The sequence below is a fragment of the Lepidochelys kempii genome, chromosome 3 (genome assembly GCF_965140265.1).
Source record: "Lepidochelys kempii isolate rLepKem1 chromosome 3, rLepKem1.hap2, whole genome shotgun sequence".
Lineage (NCBI taxonomy): Eukaryota > Metazoa > Chordata > Testudines > Cheloniidae > Lepidochelys > Lepidochelys kempii.
In genome coordinates this window covers 1,326,889-1,346,503 of record NC_133258.1, presented here as the reverse complement: position 1 = coordinate 1,346,503, position 19,615 = coordinate 1,326,889, and the positions used below count along the sequence as shown (strand labels likewise).

Below are 19,615 nucleotides of genomic sequence, written 5' to 3'. Positions count from 1 at the left end.
TGAGGCAGTTCAAAGCTTCAGAGGAGAAAGCTCTTGCACCAACAGTAGCTGGGGTGTATGAAGGGCTGGAGGAGACAGCTGGTAGAAGAGTAGAGAGAAACAATGTCTGAGATGGTCACTGTAAGGGTTTAAAAGGCAGGTGTGAATGGAGAGCCAGTAGAGTCAGGTGGGGATGCACTTCTATATATTTGTGCTCACGCTGTCTCATCTCAGTGATAGTCTGGAGGTGCTTAGATACCTTGGTGCGAGGCACCTTACCAACACCCTCGCAGGCAGGAGAGAGGACCCATTGGAAGGACATTGAGAGCATCTGTGCAAGCCCTGGGACAGGATACAGGAATTCTCAGCTCTGGCAGGTGAGCAGGAATCTTGCCAATGGGGATTAAGCATGTGGGCATCAAAACAATTCCTCCTGGTTTTCTAGTCACTGTTCCACCCTGGTCTGACTTCTGGCCACCCTAACTGTACAGGCTAATTCATCTGACTTCCCAATCTTTGTTTACTTGTAATTTTAACAAGCAGCATAGAGATGGTCCTAGAACAGGGGTGGGCAAACTACGGCCCATGGGCCAGATCCAGCCTGCGAGCTGTTTTAAGCTGGCCTGTGAGCTCCCACTGGGGAGCAGGGTCTGGGACCCGCCCTGCCCTGGGATCCAGCCGGGGCGCCAGGTCAGGAGCTGCACCACGTGGCTCCTGGAAGCAGCCGCATCACCCCGCTCCGAGGGTAGGGGTCTGCTCCACATGTAGGAGCCGGAGAAGGGACAGGGGTCTGCTCCACATGTAGGAGCCGGAGAAGGGACAGGGGTCTGCTTCCGGGAGTCCCTTGAGGTAAGTGCCGCTTGGAGCCTGCACCCCTGAGCCTCTCCCCAACCCCAGGTCTGATCCCCCTCCTGCTCTCCAACCCTCTCGATCCCAGCATGGAGCACTCTCCTGATCCCCAAGCCTCTCATCCCCAGCCCCTCCCGCACCCCAACCTCAATTTTGTGAGCATTCATGGCCCTCCGTACAATTTCCATTCCCCGATATGGCCCTCAGGTGTTCGCCCCCCTGTCCCCCCTCCTAGAACAGAAGACCTGCTGTAAGCCTTTGTAGTTAATGATTCCTCCTGGCAGGTGTTACTGCGTGGTTACTCTGGAGTGGGATGGGGCCAGCCCAGCTCCTGTTTGTTTGTTCACCTCTGTGACAAGTCAGGAGAAACATGCAAAGTCACTGAGATCACAGCTTACTGTAGCTCACGAAAGCTTACGCTCAAATAAATGTTAGTCTCTAAGGTGCCACAAGTCCTCCTGTTCTTTTTTTGGAGTGAGTTTGTTGGCGTGCTACAGCAAGCAGGGTTAGGGCTGAAATATGAAACTGATTCCCGCTCATACATGCATAAGCAAACCTCCCGAAGTACTATCTTGCTCGGCTGTAATCTGTACTGTTTAGTTATGTTTGGAGGGGAAATGTTGGCATGGTCTTTAGGCTTTTTCCTTGGTTAATTGCCACAGGTTATCCACTCACTGATTGCCCAGATTCTGGTGGAAAATCATTCAGAGCAAGTAACAACCAGGATGAAAAGTTGATAATGAGGTTTTGGCAGCAGTCCTTGCTGTTTTGCCTTTAACACTGAATAAACAAGTCCAACGTTGTGACTGATTTAATTCTCCTCCTGCTTTTTTTTTTGGCTAGACTCTGTTTGTTTAAAACTGCATGTGTAACATTTTTGACATTTGCTTTTATTATACAGGAGGTATTTGCAGTTGTTTTGTCGTCTTTGTCTAATTGGGGATCTTCATTAGGAGTTGGGCCAATAACCTCCAGAGACTCTTGTGGAAAGAGGTCAGGACTGTGCAGTGATTCTCTGAATAAAAACATATCCAAGCATTGTTTAACAATTGGTCATTAATTAAACAACATTCAGCAGTTCAACAATTAAAATGCCATGGAAGCTAAATTCTAGCTTTGCCTTGCAAGCATTTCTGGTGAGGAAGCTTTTGTGGTCAGTTTCAGAATAGAATGCTGGGAGTGAGAAGAGATTGTTGAGACCTTTGGACATCTTTCCCTGATGGCCTCCGCAGCAGGTCTGGGAAAATCCATCTTTGCTTTGAAAAACGAAAGTGACCTTTGCAAATTCCCTCTGCTCTTGACATGCTTCGACATTTGCTTTTCCTGGTGTTCCTTAATTTCCTTTGTGTCTAGAGTGCTGCTTTCCTTCAAGGTGCTCATGGGCAGAGAAGTGACTATGTAAAAATAGCATCACACGTGGCAGGCTTTGCACAGTGCTGCTCCTGCCTGTGTCTCGGGTCTCGGTTCTTCCTTCTCCCCATCTCATGGTGAGCTGGGGCTTGATGCTTTACTGATCCAGCAAGTCCCTGCAGGTCTGAACATTTAATTGTGCTTGGCTTTGATCTAGAAATACCAAGTCTTGTCATCTGTCTGAGCCCGCAATCGGAGGAGTGGGTGTATTGAATCTTTAACAAAATGCTCTTCTCTCCCATGCATTTGGCAGGAATTTGAGTTAAATAGGTGTTAACAAAAACAAACAAGAAAACAGTCTGACTAAATCTCTTCTCCTTTCCGCTGCTCAGATTCCAGGCTCTGGGCATGTCCCAGGTATACTGGCTGACCAGCACACCGGAGGTAGGTGCTGAGAGCTACACCTTTTAAAAAAACCAAAGAAGATTATTTTGAGGGAAAGAGGGGCTTGGACTTTCAGGTCACGTGTGTACATTGTGAACACTCCCCCGTGTTTTCCTTTTCAGGTAGCTTTGTGGAGGTGGGGATTTGCCGATTCACATCCGTGAGGTTCCTGAAGCCCATTTAAATGTCACCCCCTAATGGTTTTGTTGGTGATCAGTTTCCCAGATCATCTACTCTGGGACTGTGGCAGGAGCCGGAGTCTCTCCACACCCTTGCTCAGTATTCCCCTGCCTCCCTCACTGCTCTGTGTGTCTTCCTCCCATTCCTTATTCCTGAGCTCCGAGAGGGTGTAAGCCAAACACCCTTTCCTGCTTCAAGAAAAGGAGTACCAGTGGCACCTTAGAGACTAACAAATTTATTTGAGCATAAGCTATCGTGAGCTACAGCTCACTTCATCGGATGCATTCAGTGGAAAATACAGTGAAGAGATTTATATACATAGAGAACATGAAACAATGGGTGTTACCATACACACTGTAACGAGAGTGATCACTTAAGATGAGCTATTATCAGCAGGAGAGTGGTGGGGGGGGAACCTTTTGTAGTGATAGTCAAGCGATAATCCCACCATCAACCTCAGCCTGGACCAGTCCACACAAGAGATCCACTTCCTGGACACTACAGTGCTAATAAGCGATGGTCACATAAACACCACCCTATACCGGAAACCTACTGACCGCTATTCATAGAATCATAGAATATCAGGGTTGGAAGGGACCCCAGAAGGTCATCTAGTCCAACCCCCTGCTCAAAGCAGGACCAATTCCTAGTTAAATCATCCCAGCCAGGGCTTTGTCAAGCCTGACCTTAAAAACCTCTAAGGAAGGAGATTCTACCACCTCCCTAGGTAACGCATTCCAGTGTTTCACCACCCTCTTAGTGAAAAAGTTTTTCCTAATATCCAATCTAAACCTCCCCCACTGCAACTTGAGACCATTACTCCTCGTTCTGTCATCTGCTACCATTGAGAACAGTCTAGAGCCATCCTCTTTGGAACCCCCTTTCAGGTAGTTGAAAGCAGCTATCAAATCCCCCCTCGTTCTTCTCTTCTGCAGGCTAAACAATCCCAGCTCCCTCAGCCTCTCCTCATACCTCATGTGTTCCAGTCCCCTAATCATTTTTGTTGCCCTTCGCTGGACTCTCTCCAATTTATCCACATCCTTCTTGAAGTGTGGGGCCCAAAACTGGACACAGTACTCCAGATGAGGCCTCACCAATGTCGAATAGAGGGGAACGATCACGTCCCTCGATCTGCTCGCTATGCCCCTACTTATACATCCCAAAATGCCATTGGCCTTCTTGGCAACAAGGGCACACTGCTGACTCATATCCAGCTTCTCGTCCACTGTCACCCCTAGGTCCTTTTCTGCAGAACTGCTGCCTAGCCATTCGGTCCCTAGTCTGTAGCTGTGCATTGGGTTCTTCCGTCCTAAGTGCAGGACCCTGCACTTATCCTTATTGAACCTCATCAGATTCCTTTTGGCCCAATCCTCCAATTTGTCTAGGTCCTTCTGTATCCTATCCCTCCCCTCCAGCGTATCTGTCACTCCTCCCAGTTTAGTATCATCCGCAAATTTGCTGAGAGTGCAATCCACACCATCCTCCTGATCATTTATGAAGATATTGAATAAAACCGGCCCCAGGACCGACCCTTGGGGCACTCCACTTGATACCGGCTGCCAACTAGACATGGAGCCATTGATCACTACCCGTTGAGCCCGACAATCTAGCCAGCTTTCTACCCATCTTATAGTGCATAAGGTGCACTACTTATTCCTACCTTCATGCCTCCAGCTTTCACCCAGACCACACCACAGGATCCATTGTCTACAGCCAAGCTCTACGATACAACCGCATTTGCTCCAACCCCTCAGACAGAGACAGACCCCTACAAGATCTCTATCAAGCATTCTTACAACTACAGTACCCACCTGCTGAAGTGAAGAAACTGATTGACAGAGCCAGGAGAGTACCTAGAAGTCACCTACTACAGGACAGGCCCAACAAAGATAATAACAGAACGCCACTAGCCGTCACCTTCAGCCCCCCAACTAAAACCTCTCCAACGCATCATCAAGGATCTACAACCTATCCTGAAGGATGACCCATCACTCTCACAGATCTTGGGAGACAGGCCAGTCCTTGCTTACAGACAGCCCCCCAACCTGAAGCGAATACTCACCAGCAACCACACACCACACAACAAAAACACTAACCCAGGAACCTATCCTTGCAACAAAGCCCATTGCCAACTGTGCCCACATATCTATTCAGGGGACACCATCACAGGGCCTAGTAACATCAGCCACACTATCAGAGGCTCGTTCACCTGCACATCCACCAATGTGATAGATGCCATCATGGGCCAGCAATGCCCCTCTGCCATGTACATTGGCCAAACCGGACAGTCTCTACGTAAAAGAATCAATGGACACAAATCTGACGTCAAGAATTATAACATTCAAAAACCAGTCGGAGAACACTTCAGTCCCTTTGGTCACTCGATTACAGACCTAAAAGTGGCAATTTTTCAACAAAAAAACTTCAAAAACAGACTCCAACAAGAGACTGCTGAATTGGAATTAATTTGCAAACTGGATACAATTAACTTAGGCTTGAATAAGACTGGGAGTGGATGTGTCATTACACAAAGTAAAAGTATTTCCCCATGCTTATTCCCCCCCCTCCCCCCCGCAACCCCCACTGTTCCTCAGGCGTTCTTGTCAACTGCTGCAAATGGCCCACCTTGATTATCACTACAAAAGGTTTCTCCACCCCCTTACTCCCCCACTCTCCTGCTGGTAATAGCTCACCTTAAGTGATCACTCTCCTTACAGTGTGTATGGTAACATCCATTGTTTCATGTTCTCTATGTATATAAATCTCCCCACTGTATTTTCCACTGTATGCATCCGATGAAGTGAGCTGTAGCTCATGAAAGCTTATGCTCAAATAAATTTGTTAGTCTCTAAGGTGGTAGAAGTCCTCCTGTTCTTTTTGCGAATACAGACTAACACGGCTGCTACTCTGAAACCTTTCTTGCTTCAAACCACTTGTGAGAGTCGCTTCTTCCGTGGTGTGTGCCCTCAATAAGAGCTGTTGTCACACTTGTCCTCCAACCCCTGGCCCCAGCCTCTGGTCACGATTGTTTTGTCTGTGAGCTCTTGGGGGCAGGGATTGTCACCTGCTCTATTTTGTGCAGCACCAGCCGCACAGCCAGTAGGATTAGCAAGCCAAAATATAGCAGGGCTGAGACCCCGCCTGGGACATGGTGCTCTGTTCTGGGCACCACATTAATGGAAGACAGAGCCAAGCTCTAGCAAAAACACTGATTTTGCGGGGTGTGAAGGGGGAGCTGGGGTGGCTACTGTGCCAATGAATGGGGCTGCGTGAAGGCAGGTATGGGTTCTGGAAGAGACAAAGTGAGCAGTCGGGAGAGAAGTGCTGCAGAGGCACCCGCAGCAGGAGGATGGCAGAGGCAGGCAGAGCTGCCCTATGGAGAACACTGCAAGTGAGGAGAAACTTGAACCAAATGTGGTGTGAGCTGGGATGCCAGGACATAGGCTGACTGGGGAGACGTGGTCAGAACAACATGTGTGGGGGAGGATGGATCTTGGCAGATTCAAAGCCCAGCTCCAGAAGGCTCATTTCGCAAGAAGCTGCCTGGTGCAGCGTGCCCGACTGGCGTCGGCAGCTGTTTGCTCTCACTGGACGTGGCACTTGGGAATGGCGCCGCAGGGAGCGTGGGGCGGTGAAAGCAGCCTAGCCACCTGCGGTTCTTCACCCGGGGCATGCTGTCTTTCACCAGGGCCAGGACCTGAGCAGCTGGGCAAGGGAGGAGGCCGCAAGGTGGACATGGACACCTTAGTGCTGGGATTCTGTGACCCTCCTCGGTCCCAAAGGGCTTGTGAGAGACAGGCTTGCTTGTAAATGCATCTGGCCTTCCTCCGAGGGACTGCGGTCGTGTTGTGACTGACAGCACTCAGTCTGCCTGTCCCAAGCAGCGTCCAGCTCGTGCCATCCAGGGGTGTAATAGCAGATTTTTTAAAACATCCTGAACTTTTTAAAAAAAGCCTGCAGTGACTGTTGCAGGGGAAGCCTTCAGTAATGGTCCAAGCATCACCATAACGTTGGGGAAGGGAAGGGCTGCACACCTCTGATCCTTGTATCGGGAGAGTTCGCACACAGCTTGTTTTACAAACGCTCTTGTTTGGGATTGGTGCAGACTGTTTAGTTGTCTTCCGTTAAATGCGAGCAGCGTGCCTAGTGCTGAGGTAGCCGTGGGTGCTACATACAGGCCTCAAGCTGTCTCTTGGAGGCTGAGAATTAACTTGAAGCCAAGTAGTGGGTGCTATTGAAAAATGTTTTATAGCCTGTTCTCTAAAATATTACAGATGCACGTGACCCTGCGGTCTACACCCAGTCACACTGCCTTTGACCTTGGATCTTTTTACAGGCTTCAGTCAAATAGAGCTACGAGTCAGGGGAGACACGTATTTCCTGTGTTGGTTTTTCCGACTCTGGTAAGGGGAGCGTGTGGAAACGGGAGTGTAATGGGTTTGGGTACATTTGTCAGTTTCAGACACAGAGATAAATGGGGAATATTGCCTTTATAGGGAATGTTGGTGCTTATACGAGTAACCATCTGTGTCTGCTTTCATGGGTGGCAGAGAAGGACACTGGGCTGGGCTAGCTTTCATTGCAGCCTGCCAGTCTGTGTGCTTTTCCCAGAAATGGATCCATCTCCTTAAAGTGGAGTGTGTATTAAGGTTACTTAAACAAGATTATCCCATTCCATGTTCCAGGGAAAAATCCCAGCCATGTGGAATAATGCTAGGCAGGGCCATTACGGGATGTGTTTGTCTTGTGAGGGATGCGGATATGATCCTAAGTGCTGGCTGGATGGCAGGCCAGAAATAACTGAATTGCTTTTTCTGTTGTACCTTTTACATCGGCAGAGCAAGCTTGTCACCAATTTAAGCCCCAGATTCATCCCACCTTGGAGCTCTTCCACTGTGCTGGGCAGAATCCAGATTCGTTGTCCTGATTTGTTTTTACTGGCTCCCACTCCCTGCGCTTTTGTTGAAGGCGCACCCTTGTCGAGCCCCATGCAGTGCTTTCTCTGGCGGCAGGTAACAAAGTCTATCCAGCCCTGCCCGTGCGCGGCTGGATCTGGCCCAGACCCTGGAGTTTTGTGAAACGTGTTGTTCCCGAAGTGGCAGATTCTGGTTCATGAGACAGTTTCTGTGTCGGCCTCTGATACTGATTTCTTGGCAGCTGAGAGCTGTTTCCGGGGACTTTGGGATCTGTGGAGGGATGCTGGGTTTGAAATGCCTGGACTTCCTACCTTTCATTCCTCCAGAGGAAGATCAGTTGGAGCGTATTGTGTTTTATTGTGTGTGAGATTTTGAAGGCAACATTAAACCAAGGCCCTGCTCTGTGTGGATGTTGGGCTGTCCCTCTGGCCTGCCTGATTGCACACTGAGCCTCAGCTCCTGTTGCACACATGTGGATGTGCGGAGAAGTGCCTCCCCCGTGCACACTACCAAAAGGGCACTGAGAGGGATTGCGCAAGGAATGAAAAATTCCACTTGATTTCATGGAGACAAGATGGATGAGGTCAGAGTGTCATGAGAAGCACCTTTCCCAGACCTGAGGAAGAGCTCTGTGTTAGCGCGAAAGCTTGTCTCTCTTATCAACAGCTGTTGGTCCAATAAAAGATATTCCCTCCCCCCCCTTGTCTGTCTAATATCCTAGGACAGACCCGGCTACAACAGCGCTGCGTCCTCTGTCTCATACTTGCATGTACGCCGTGCCAGTGGCACGCTGGGGAACCCATTGCCGCCACACAAAGCAGTGACTGCCTGTGCAAAGTGCATTTTAACCCTCTGTAATCTGCCTAAACTCAAGTCTCTCTTTGGGCGGCCAGTCAATGGCGTCTCTGTAGCAAACTGCAGGTTCCTCTCGCTGCCTGCTGACGGCTGGAGCTGGGTTGGTTTTTAAGTTGGCAGTGTTTTTAACGTAATGGTGAGTGTATGTATATCAGTCTCTTCCTGCTTGGAAGTGCTGTAAGTTTCTTTTCAGATTTTCAAAACAAATATTGTGCTCAACTGAGACCCAAGGCGGAAAATGTAATCTGGAAAGGTCACCGTTTGACAAAGTTATAAGCTACTGAAAGAAGCTCTGTGGATGAAGTGAGCTGTAGCTCACGAAAGCTCATGCTCAAATAAATTGGTTAGTCTCTAAGGTGCCACAAGTCCTCCTTTTCTTTCTGTGGATTGTGTAGCCCTTGGGAAACTGATCTCCAGGTGTCATCACCTCCTCCGCCTGTAACCAGAGAGAGACCCCCTCCAAATTATCCCCACCCCTCTGGATTTCCCAGGTCCATCCCATCCTCTGTGTGTCCGTTTCTTATACGCTGATCCTGTGCTCGATCCCCTAGTGAAGAAGTTGTTTGCAGGGCTGGGGCCCTGGCTGTACACTCTCCAGGATGGGCGCTGGCGGATTTTGTTTCATAGAATTCAAGCAGGTCATTGGTGCAGAATAGCAATGATGAATTTGAAACTAGGCACCAAATGTATGAAAGAAAACTGCAGCTCATGGCTGATAAAGGAATATTTTATTTTATCCTGAAGCGCTTCAGAGCACTTAGATTTATACTCCTACAGGTCCTCAGAAATGCGGCCACCTCTGGGGTGGAGAGAGCCATCTAGACAACAGCCAGCATACTGGTCAGCATAGGTAGGTAGAACTGAGCAAAGGATACCAGGCCACAAGACTATTACAAAGAGTGCTTTGTTCCAGTAATGGGGTCACATTTCTGTCTCATTGTCCTGTAATAAGCCTCAGCTCTTACGTCCATGGATCACTGTACGTTTTATAAATGTGACTACGTACAGCACCTAGCACAATAAATAGGGCCCTGATCATCCTATGAATGACACGCCTTTCTGTTTTTGCTAGTAATGTGGCGTCTCCCTGCTGGGCGAGCCTGCTGCCCCAGGGACCTTGTGGGGCTCTGGTGTCAGTGTCCTAGGTGGGGTTTCTGTCTGAGTTAAGCAGTCAGCTCTCTGGGCAGGAGCAGTAAGGCAGAGGGGGATGGGTGCTTTTCAGGCTCTGGAATAAACAGGGCATTCTCTGAGTCTCTGGGAGGCTAGGGGTGAGGCTTGGGAACATCAGTAAGCCCCGCCCAGCTAATGAGACTTAAGTGCAAGGACAGAGGCTGGTGTTCTGGGTTTCCTGCTCTGCTTTGGGAGGGTTGAACTGCTCTGGTATTTGCAGAGGGCCCTGTGGGGATGGCTGTCGGAGGAGGGCTCTGCATGTGTTATGCACTCTGCCCTGTGTTGTCTGTCGGCGGAAATGTCCAGCGATGATTGGTCATTAACCGTGCTATCCTTCCTTCCCTTTCTGGGGGCCTAGGCATTAAGGCAGCCGATCCTTTGGTGGCTGTTAGCTGCAGGGAGCCTTGCTATACTGGCATGTGAATGTGGGACTGCTGAGTTGGAGGAGACGGGCTGCCTACGCTCTGCAGCTGGGAGCCGTGCGGGGCAGACATCAGGGACTGCACTTGGACACGGAATGGAGCTGCTGAGAGCCGCTCACCTTTAATAAGGAGGGGTGACCGGCTGCCACTACAAATCCCAGCATGCCTGCTCCATCATGAGCCAGGTGGAGGCTGCTTGGCTCGAGGTGGAGCATGGCTTTCCTGGACCTATAGTCTCAGTGGGCAGCAACCAGAGGGCTGGCGGCAGGATTTTGACTACCCCTTGAGTAAATCATGCGTGTTGAGGGTGTGTGAGGAACCACGGTGAGAGGTTTGAGAGGTGCTTGTCTTCTGCTTGTACACAAGTTCTCATAGCAGCCGAGCAGATCAGACTGAATGGCTGTGATTAGCCGGAATGTCCCTGTTGGATTCTCCTTGCATCCTGCAGCTAACTGTCTGTGTTCAAAACAGGCAGGTCTGAGCACACCAGAGGGGTGGGATTATTACAGCGTTACGCAAAGTGGGTGTAGCAAAGGCGTCTTCTGCACCGGGTGAGTGACAGCATCCTCGGCGTGGGGTTAGAACATTGTCTTGGGTAATAAGCTCCGACCTGTGCGTCTGTAATCTCTGTTATGTAGCTTACAGTCTTCGTGAGCCAATCAGCGCACTCTGTTATCAGTGTATATGCACAGAGACCTAATTACTCCCTGCTTGTCTGATGAATGGTGCATGGGCCGTGCCTGGAAATGCAGGTTTCTTTGGTGTTCTGGTTGTGTTCCAGCATGCGAGCAGTCTGTGCTGTCCTACCGTGGAGAAGACGGAGCACGCATTGAGCTCCGTTCCGAATTGCTAATAGCTCAGCCTGCTCCCTGATTCCCATCCTAGCCCTTCGAGCACAGGAGGCGAGACGAGCTGCATCCACCTTTGGGGTAGGTACCGTACGTGGAGGAGAACCAGGTGCCTGGGAGACATGGAGGTGGAGCCGTGGGCTGCTTCATGGAGAGGGGTGTGGCGGGGGACCTTGGTAAGGCATCTTTGGGGAGAACTGTAAGTTGGCAGACACCGGTGGAGCGTGGGGGGATGTGCTTGAGGATGTAACTGCCACAGAGAATCCTAGGCTGAATATCAAGGACAATGTTCAGAGTGAATGATCAGTGGAATCAGTGGTAGAGACTGGTGGCTCGGTCCATTTGAGACTGGCCTGGCCAGAGCCCTAGAGGACAGACTGAAGCACGTGACCCAGGCCTGCCCTGGGATGGGCTAGGTGAACACACAGTTTTCCCCGCGCTGGCTTGGCTGCTCTAGCTGGCTGAGCATGGCCTTCGACAGCTTGTCGCAATTGTGTGGTGTAAAGTGCCTTCCTTGTGAGTTTATGTTGGTGTTCAAGTTTAATTTACAACCCTGTCGTTTCTCTAGGATGGATGCTGTTGGCTTGCTCCTAGCCAGCCAAGTGGGATGCTTTGGGTGCATTGGCAGATCCCTAGGTTGCTGGGGGCACCTTTGAAACAAATCTCCTGGATTTGGCAGCTGGTTTTATCTGCTCTGGAATTGGCACCCCTTTTCCAGTAGCCCAGAGAAGTCCAGAAAGGGAAGCTAGACTGGCTGGCTGTGAAGAAGATGTAGAAGCAGAAGGGCCTTAGTCTAGGACACCCATCATGTGAGTGCAGAGATTCCCTTGCCCATGCTTAGACCTGACCAGTTCCCATCCTTCTCAAGATCACCTACCTCTCTGGATTGATGGCTTCTTTGGGGACTTTGTAACATCCCCCTGGAACTGCCAAAAATAAACCTCTGAATAGTCTGTGCTCCTGCCCGAGGGTTAGATGGATCAGGAGTCGGGACAGGAAACTGGAATCTGCCATCTGGTTAAACCAGGGAAGGATTGTGGAAATTAACGAGCCCCAGCCCCTGTTCTCTGGGCTTGCTCACTGTGGGCTGAGGGTGATAAGGAGAGCATGTCGTGAACTCACGGCGGGTCAGTGGGTCAGCAGAAGATTGTGGGGCTTGGTTAAGTCATGACTGCACGAAAGGAATAAATATCTGTCCCACCCTGGGGATTCAGACATGGGAACTGGGGTCTGGCCATCTGAAGCAATAGTGTGGCGCCATATTTCTCACCCTGGCTCTGCAAAGAGGCATGATTCCCTGTTTTCCCCCTGCTGAGAGCAAATCTTCCTTCATACTGCAGCAGCCCACAGGCCTGTCTGTCTCCCCTTCCCGGATATTTGGCAGCACGTGTTCTGTAATCCCCTGGGCAGCTGTTCCCTTCCTTATGACCAGTGTGCTGGATCTGCATCTCAGCCAGTCGGTCACAGGAAGGGATTTGTCAAACAGGTCGTTTTTCTTCTGTGTTTTACTTGTAACTGTTGTGCATAGTGCAGGGGCACTTGGGATGTCTCTGGTACACTGTAGCTGAGTACGTTTAGGGGCAGAGTGCCCGCCATGGGCCCCATGGGAATCTAAGAGCTGAGCCTCGCTTGCGTTCAGAGGAGCAGACTGCTCCCACCCTCCCCTGTAGTATCTGTAGACACACAGCACAGTGCTCCTCTCTGATCTTAGTGGAGGCTGCAGAGATCAAGAGGGAACCCTGCATGCTGGGAATTGTAGTCTCTGTATGTGGGGAGCCCATTTGTGGAACTCCTCTGGCTGCAGTTTGACCCCAGGATTCAGGGAAGGCAAAGGCTCATCAGGGCAGCACTTGTAGGTGGTGGAAACCACTGGCTCCATCCTCCCTGGGCCAGGCAGGACAGGTGGTTGCTCTCAGCCTGTGGACAAAAGGAGCTTTGAGCAGAGGGGATGTGACTGGCTGCCCCAGCTGCTGGGAGTGGGTCCACCTTCACAGGCTTTGCCTACTAATTCCGGGTCTTTGGCCCTGCTGCAGTGCTCCTCCCTCTGTGGTGTGCCTGACTCAGCAGGTGTCCTCCTCTATTAGTTAAACCCTGGAGCTGGGTCAGTTGGTGGTGGCTTTTTCACACACTTACAACGCCCTCGCTCGCTCTGAAGCTTCTCCTAGTCGTCACCCACTGCACACAGCCTTGGCAGGACAGCGGCTGTCGGCTGGGTAAACTGGAACAGCAGAGTTGTAGAGTGGATGGATGGAGACAGATCTGCTGGCTCTGTGCTGGGGAGGGGAGGGATCGGTGGTGTCACTAGCATGTGAAGGAGCCCCGAGCTGCCGTGCTGAGCCATGTGCTGCTGTGTCCAGGCATCTCTTCTTTTGTCTGATTGCAGTGAAGTGCCGCAGAAAGGAATGATCTGTGCTTGCAAAAGACCAGTGGTAGTAGACGCAGCAGACAGCTTAATATACAGCAGGGCTCCGTCGCTGGGAGGATGGAATGCACCCTAGGGCTGTGGTTTTCTGGGGTGGCCTACGGCGAGGGTATGCAGAAGCAAGACAGACGGGGATCTGCAGTACAGCCCCCGGGGCCTGATCCATCGTCCGAGCAGCTGGGCCTGAGCAGAGGCTGCAAACTGAGCTTGCTGCATCTCTCAGCCTATCAGGGAGTCGTAGCTCCCGTGGCCAAAAGGGCCTGTTGTGGTCAACTGCTCTGGCCCCCTGTGTGACACAGAGTTGGGTTGGGTTTTACTTGGAGAAGTGACTTCCAAGCCAGTGGCTCCGAAACTGGGGTGTGGATCCCGATGGTGTGGGGCAAGCTGGTGGGACAGAGGGGCACACGTCTTTCCCAGCTGCTTTGGCAGCTAACAGTGCCTAAGCCCTCTCTCCTAGTCACCCTCTTCCACGTAAACAATTACAAATGTACCCCACCGGTGGTGGGGCCGGAGCCCCGGCAGCGGTGCAGGGTGGTGGAGGTGGGGGTGCGTGATGGCGAATGCCAGCGGGGCGCCCGGGAGACAGCTCTGTATGCACTGTGCTGTGGCATTGTTCACCGGGCAGTGTTCTGAGGAGGTGTCCTACTGAACACTGCCCTGGCATGGGGCCGGGCATTTGGACTAGGGAGGGCGCTGTCTGTAGAATCAATGTCCTCTTGGCTTGTGGTAGTTAGAGATCCCATGAGCTCTTCATCAGAGTACAGGAGAATGAACCCTGGTGTCCTGCCCAGACTCCTCTTCAGGCAATTGTGTCTCCCGCAGCTTCTGGCCTCCTTTCCTTTGCTATGGTATTTGCTTGCTGTGCAGCTGGTAAACAGCTGCCTCATACCAGCCCTGCGGTGGCTGCATTTAGTGGTGGGCAAAGTGACCTACGTTAACTGAGTCCTGTTTCGGAGAATGTAATCTGTGCCTGACCTGCCTGGGAACTGTCGGGGGTATTGGAGGGATCTCTAGGTCAGTCTTAATCCACCCCTTGCTTAGCAAAACCAAGGAGATCCAGCCTCCCTGACTGTCCTTCCCTGCAGTGCGGACCCAGATACCCTGCTGCTGAGACCACCGGGGCGGAGCTGATGTCCCCAGCCCTGCGGTGGTCAGGTAGTTGGCGATGCTTCTTGGGTAGCGGGGTCCCGCAGAGATGCTCGGTCTCGCATAGAGGTCTCGGCGCTGGAGCGTGGAGCACACTGTTTGGATGCAGACAGTACACTGGAGACATCCTGTGTCTGTGCGGAGCCCAGCACCCCGAGGCCCTGATTTCTAATACAGGTAGAGATGCCTAACTAAAGTGAGCTGCTATGCTACCCTGCGAGCTCTGGCTTAGCGGTGGTGAGATTCCCCGTCGCCCCCATACTTCTGTCTTATCCTTTTCCTGGTGCTAAGAAACCACAGACAGAGGCTGCAGATCCCCATGCCTCACTTTCCCCTCAACTGTTCTCTTTATCCGCTCCCATTACACCCGAATGAGATGAGATCTGCGGGCAGAGAGTAGCCTGTGTGCTTTGAGCTCTGCTCTCCAGCCACCTGCCCCCAGAAACAGGAACAGTGGTGCCCATTGGAGGAGGCCTGCCCTGGGATCACAGGATCTCTGTGCCCCTCACTCTGCAGCCGCCAGGAGCTCCACCCTGCCCTCTCTGGGAACTTGAAGACCCCTTCCCCTTGGGGTCTGAGTGGGGAAGATGGCTACTGGGCTTTCGCCGTGCTCTGCTCTCTGCCCAGGGTCCCTCTTGGGTCTCCCAGTGCCTGGCACTTGCTCTGCACATCCAGCAATTACCGTAGGTCCCCTCTACCCTGCAGCTTTCAGGCCTCCCCTCTGTCATAGCCTGAGCTGCAGCAGGCCTGCTGCTCGAGTGTCTGCAGGGGCTGGTTCCCCTCGGGGAGCTGTTCCCCTCAGACCACCGGCTGGCTGCTTCACCAGTTTCCGTTTGGTGTGTTCCTAAGTGAAGTGAGCAACTGTGAGGATAAACCGGGACCTGCGCTGGCTAGAGCGAGGCCTGGCGCAAGCGTCTCACCCTGCAGGCCCCATGCAGTGAGTGGGGGAGGGAGCCTGGAGCCCCCAGCCTGGGAACTGCTGTCCTGTGGAAATGGAAGGGAAATGTGCTGTGCCCTCCCCTGAAATGAATGTGCCATGAGCTATGGCTGGTATTTAGGTGGGATCTGGGCTCCAGGGCTCCAGAACAGTGCTTCGGTGCCCCTTCGTCGCTTGGTCACAAACCTGGGGTCTCACAGACTCCCCACCGCTCCCCACACTGGCTAATACCTAGGCACTCCTGCACCCCTCGTCCCCCACCAGCTAACACCCGGTGCAGAGGTCCTTTGGTTTGCAGCACCTTTCCGAAGTCCCCCGCCAGGCCTGGGCCCCGTTGGCGATGTACACGCAGGAGGCAAGACCTGGGCCTTGCCCCAGAGCACTCGTGGTCGAGGTGGGAAGAGGCCCGGTTGAGTCTCACAGCCAAGCTGGGAGGGGCAGTGGCTACGACCCTCGGAGAAAGGCCTACGTTCCCTGCTAGAGCCCAGCCTGCCGGGGAGGCTGCATCCCAGCTGGAGCCCGGAGTGGTGCTTCTGTCCACCCCGAAGAGGCCTCCTGTGCCCAGCTTCCCTGTATCTCTGGGCGGGACCTGACTCTGTCCTGTCCCATCGCACACTCCCCACCTTGTTAGTCCCGCTCCCCTGCAGCCAGCCTGGCTGCTCGCAGACCTAGGGAGAACAGACCAGCCAGGAGTTGGGGGACAGAAGGGGATCAGACTGTCCCTCCCCTGAACGTGAGCCGGGGAGCGCTGAGCCCGTTGGTGGTAACTCCAGCAGCGCAAACCCCAGTGGCTGCGCTGCACAGGGCTGCTTACCCAGGAACCATAGCAAGCAGCATGGCTGCAAGCCCCCCTCCACCTCGTTGCCTGGGTCCGTGTGGGGGCTGCAGCGCTGTGACTACGGCAGTACACCAGCCCATCCCGAAGGTGGGGGGCAGGTGCAGTGGGGGCCTCTGGTTTTCGCTCCTTACAGCTCCCCCATCGCCGCCAGGACATGCCCTTCGTTAGCCCCCCGGGGCCAGTATGGTGGGTGGGTGTGAGGGGCAAGCAGGTTAAACACAACAGCTGCCATCTCGCCCCGTGTTCCCAGCCACCTGTGCCCCCACAGTGTGGCCCTTTGCTGCTCCAGCCTGCCGTCCGGTCGCTCTCGCCTCCAGCCCCACAGCCGGTAGTACTGCCCAGGGGTTTCCATCCCCCGTCTCCAGCTCCGGGCTCCAAAGCCTGAAACGCCGCTGCACACGCCAGAGCCTCACCCGGGCCGCTTATCCCGCTGGCTCCAGATAAACTAGGACAGGCTGCGCCCCTCAGGCCAGCAGGGAGCCTCGGCGTGTCCTCTCTGCCAGGCCCTCTGGCGCAGGGGCTCTTTGCTGCCTTGCGTCCACGCTCTGCCTTCTGTAGCAAGGTCCCTCCGAAGTGCTGGCTTCAGAACGGTAACTGCCTGCGCCGCAGGGCTGGGAGGAGGTTCCGCCACGGCAAGGACGTTGCTGGTTATAAGCGCATCGCTTCCTTACTCGAGAGAAACACCGGGCTGGGAGAGGGGTTATTGAAGGGGCACAGGAACACACGGCTAGAGACTAGCCATCAGCACGTTCAGACTTGCAATTAGATGGAGGTTTCTCACCACCAGAGGAGTGAAGTTCTGGAGCAGCCGCCCAAGGGGAGCAGTGGGGGCAAAACCCCGAACTGGCTTCCAGCCTCAGCGTGATCAGTTTATGGAGGGGGTGGTGTGATGGGGCTGCCTACGATGGCATGGAGCTGATCTGCGACCGCTAGCAGCAAATCTCCCCAACGGCCGGTGATGGGGCACTGGGGGGGAAGGGCTCTGAGTTGCTGCAGAGAATTCTTTCCCAGGTGTCCGGCTAGTGGGTCTCACCCACGTGCCCAGGGTCTAACTGATCCCTGGATTTAGGGCGGGGAAGGAATTTTCCCCAGGTCAGCTTGGCAGGGACCCTGGGGGGGTCTCGCCTCCCTCTGCAGCCTGGGGCCCAAGTCACTCACTGGTTTGAACTATTGTGAATGGTGGAGTCTCTGTCACGTGTAGTCTTTAAATCCTGATTTGAGGATGTCAGTGACTCGGTCAGGGGTCTATCACGGGGGTGGGGGGGAAGGGGGAGGGCGGGGGAGAGGTTCTGTGGCCTGCCATGTGCAGGAGGTCAGGCTAGATGATCATGATGGTCCCTTCTGACCTTAGTCTATGAGATCTCTCCACTCTGCCCCACCAATTCTACTGTCTGACCAGGTTCCGGGGTTTGGTCTAATGTTAAAAGCCACTTCAAATATCCTGTCGACGTTTCTAACAATAATGCTTTACAGAGTCTTGAGCCAAGCGTGCGACTTTGATTTATACAGTCCCCTTAGCGTACTTTGCTCTCTGCAGAGCTCTGGTGTGAGCGACCCTGCCCCACGTAGCCTGCAGTCGGGCATAGATCATCTGCCTGGTGCTGAGTCAAAGCTGCCAGTCCTAGTGGCAGCCGTTCCCTGCCACAGGTCAGTGTTCCTACATGCTCCGCTCCACGCTGTAACAGAGGCCCCAGGAGGGAGCGGGGTGTCAGCTGGTGAGAGGTTAGGACAGGAAGTGAAGGAGAATACTGTATCCAGCTGAAAATGCAGGGGGAAGGTTTGGGAGGCAGAAGGTAACCATAGGAGATCTTTGCCAGGACGGTTCTGAGGAGCATCTTGTTCTCGAAGGGACCTGGGGGGAGACCCCCACCACCGGGAGCAGAGCCTCTTAGCGGCATGCGTGGTCTTGACTGTTGCTGAGTCTCACCCTGAGCTCTCCCGTCCAAGAACTGACCAGGCCAGCCCTGCTTAGTGAATAGGTTAGCGCTCTGTGCCGGGGGTGAGCTTGCAAGTTAAGCTTTTGGGTTCCTTGTTGATTTTTCTTATAGGTACTTTACTACAAACAGTAACTGCACCAAGAGGCTACCGGGTGTACCCGGACAGCAGTCCCGTCCAGAGGGGCGCTCCCTTCGGACCCAGGCGGCCAGGTGTGTGACAAAGCGGGACTGTTCTTAATGTTTCCTCTGAATAGTGTGGGGGTGCCTCAGTTTCCCCTGTGCAGTTCTTAAGTATCTAGGTGGTGGGATAAGGGTGTATGATCATTGCAGAGCCCTAGAGGGCAGGTGTGTGCAGGAGTCTGGACACAGAGAATGGCCAACACCCTGTTTCCTGGCACCTGATGGCCTGGGCCTTCCCCCCTGCAAGGTGAGAGCTAAAGAGTTGGAGAACAAAGGAATCAGGTGCCCTCCTGGCCTGGGAAAGGAAAAAAGCCCAGAGGAGGAGGGCCTGGGGGGAGTTTCAGTTTGGGGCTGGCTGGGACATGGAGTGAAGTGCAGACACGGTTGTCTGGCTCACTGCCCCCCAAAATGGACCCAGCTGAGGGGTCCTGTTCTCTGCACCTACAAGCTCCGTTTTAGACCATGTTCCTATCGTCTAGTAAACCTTCTGTTTTACTGGCTGGCTGAGAGTCACGTCTGACTGCGGAGTTGGGGGGCAGGACCCTCTGGCTTCCCCAGGAGCCCCGCCTGAGCAGACTCGCTGTGGGAAGCGCAGGGAGGTACAGAGGATGCTGAATGCTCCGAGGTCAGACCCAGGAAGGTGGAAGCTGTGTGAGCTGTGTGTCCTGCAGACAGGCTGCTCACAGAAAGGCGACTGCCCCAGAGTCCTGCCTGGCTTCATGGGGAGCAGTTCCAGAGCATCGCCCGGGGACCCCGTGACAACTGGTGGCAGAAGTGGGATGTACAGCACCCCGTGGATGGCGCTTCCTGCAGTAAATGACGGGGGAGCAGTAAAACGAAGCGGAATTGACGAGGACCAGGCATGCTGAAGGCTCAGAGAGGAGCAGTTTCGGGGGGCGGTTAACCCCTGGGAGTGTGTGATCAGCAAGAAGGACTGTGCAGTAATGGGGTACCCCTGGGGACTGCGGTGAGCAGTCTCAGGGGCGGAGGAGCCTGCGGCTTGGCCCAGGGAGAGAGAAGGACTTTTGCAGTAACAGGGTTCCACTGGGGATTGCAGTGGGCGGTCCCAGGGGCGGAGGAGTCTGCAGCTCGACCCTGGCAAAGAGGGGGTGACCTCGAGAAGGGCTGGCACACTAGGGGTT

At 53.3% G+C, this 19,615-nt stretch overlaps 1 protein-coding gene across 4 annotated transcripts in view; it reads left to right on the top strand.

Annotated features, from left to right (window-relative positions):
- The window catches only part of MAPRE3 (microtubule associated protein RP/EB family member 3), a 73,719-nt gene that overhangs the window by 9,281 nt on the left and 44,823 nt on the right, over nt 1–19,615 (top strand). For 2 of the 4 annotated variants that reach the window (XM_073335453.1, XM_073335450.1), the window contains one exon: nt 18,405–18,503. The exons of 1 other annotated variant lie outside the window; for it this stretch is intronic. The gene's annotated coding sequence lies outside the window, so the exon portion shown is untranslated. Of the gene's footprint in view, nt 1–10,750; nt 11,095–18,404; nt 18,504–19,615 lie in introns of those variants that run through there. One more of the 4 variants, XM_073335452.1, reaches the window with a different exon arrangement.